Source organism: Phocoena phocoena, chromosome 11 (assembly GCF_963924675.1).
Source record: "Phocoena phocoena chromosome 11, mPhoPho1.1, whole genome shotgun sequence".
Classification (NCBI taxonomy): domain Eukaryota; kingdom Metazoa; phylum Chordata; class Mammalia; order Artiodactyla; family Phocoenidae; genus Phocoena; species Phocoena phocoena.
Genome location: NC_089229.1, coordinates 93155173 through 93156976, shown reverse-complemented (window position 1 = coordinate 93156976; position 1804 = coordinate 93155173). Strand labels below are relative to the sequence as shown.

The window sequence follows — 1804 nt, the reverse complement described above, 5'->3', positions numbered from 1 at the left end:
TGGGCTTCCCTGGTGGCTCAGTGGTTAAGAATCCATCTGCCAATGCAGGGGACACGGGTTTGAGCCCTGGTCCGGGAAGATCCCACATGCCTCGAAGATCCCACATGCCTCGGAGCAACTAAGCCCGTGAGCCACAACTACTGAGCCTGTGCTCTAGAGCCCGCTAAGCCACAACTACTGAAGCCTGCGTGCCCAGAACCTGTGCTCCACAACAAGAGAAGCCACCGCAACGAGCAGCCAGCGCACAGCAACAAAGGGTAGCCCCCGCTTGCCGCAACTAGAGAAAGCCCACGTGCAGCAACGAAGTCCCAACACAGCCAAAAATAAATAAATAAAATAAAATAAAAAAAGTTTACAGTGCCTTCTATCAGGGGCATAGTTAAGAGAATCCTATTTCAATCGTCCAAGGCACGGCGGGTCCTTAAATAGGTTGGCAATTCTTGAATTAAATGTGCAAGTTAAGACTCCAGGAAGGCATTGGGATTCTGCATGATTTATTTTTAACAGGTATGGGTAATAATGATGAAAACAATGGTGTCTATTATTAAAATTTTATCCCTGATATTTAGCATAGTACCTGGTATGTAATAGGTATATAGTAAATATTTAACAAAAATATGTTTGTTGATTGCGTGGGTTTTACAAGTGTGTTTCTAAATTAGTGCTTGCTCCCCCCAGCCTCATATACAGGTGAACAAGTGCAACGTTACTAAACCACTGACACAGCTTGCCAAGTGTTCTAACCTTTCACTGTATCTCTACCTTGGCCGGTGAGAAAGAGCTTTCAAAACTAAGGCCCCATGCAGCTGGAGATGATTATTCTAGGCCTGAGAACCAACAGCTGTGGTCTTAGCCAGTAGCTACTGGAGGCATACGTTGCCAGAGATGCCTGTGAACAATGGTCCATTGTGTGAAACTAACTCTACTAGTTGGTTTGTTTTGAAGAGTGACCAGAGTAAACTCCAGTGTGAATTCCCATTGGAGTAATTTTCCTGATGCAACCAGAGACTGAGGTGCTCAGTACATCTTATCTGTAGATGATATACAGGAAGGTCCAGGGTATAGAGAGGTCACAATCTTTGAATCTCCTTTCATAGGTGGTCCATGCTAGGAGCTAAGTAGACCTCTCCCCACTTAGGAACTTCAGATTCAAGGTTTGGATTTTTTAGTTTTTTTTTTTTTCTTTTGGTGTTTTTTTGTTTGTCATTTGTTTTTTACATTTCACTGAACACTTTTTATTGGACTTTGGATTGAAACGGGAATTTATTTGCCAGGAAGGATGATCCCATCACACTTCTGCTGAAAGCAGCACATGGCCTCCCCTTTGCTGGTTAGGTGTTTGGCCCCAATGCAGCCTGTTCTGAGCTTCTTGTCTGTGATGCTGAAACCTGGCCTACCCAGCACCACGTAGAAGTTTAGGCCATAGATGCCAATGCTTGGGTCATATTTGATCCCCAGATCGTTGTGTTCTCGGATCCCAAACCCAAAGTTTCCAGTACCTGAGAAGTTATTTTTTCTTACTTCACACTCTCGCACCTTTAGACCTTCCTCCAGGATTTCTTCTGCGTTTGGCCTCACAAACTGTGCAGTGGATGGCAATCTTTTTTAATTTCTCCTGATGCCAAAGGATCTGACAGTGTATCTAGCTTTGGAGAACACAGGGGTCTGGCCTGTGGGCTGCTCCAGCACCTTGGCTGCCTCGTAAGTCTGTCTCCACTCTCCCCCCGACACAGAGGTTGAGGCAGAGCTTGCAGATGCGAAGTTCCCGCATGGGCTTCTCCTTTTCACCTTGATCCTGAACCAT

The 1804-nt window shown here is 45.3% G+C and overlaps 1 pseudogene across 1 annotated transcript; it reads right to left on the bottom strand.

Moving 5' to 3' along the window:
• Positions 1-1215: 1215 nt before the first annotated feature.
• Positions 1216-1804, bottom strand: LOC136131076 (large ribosomal subunit protein uL5 pseudogene; annotated as a pseudogene). The gene has a single exon (XR_010656350.1). The product of XR_010656350.1 is annotated as a large ribosomal subunit protein uL5 pseudogene (transcript).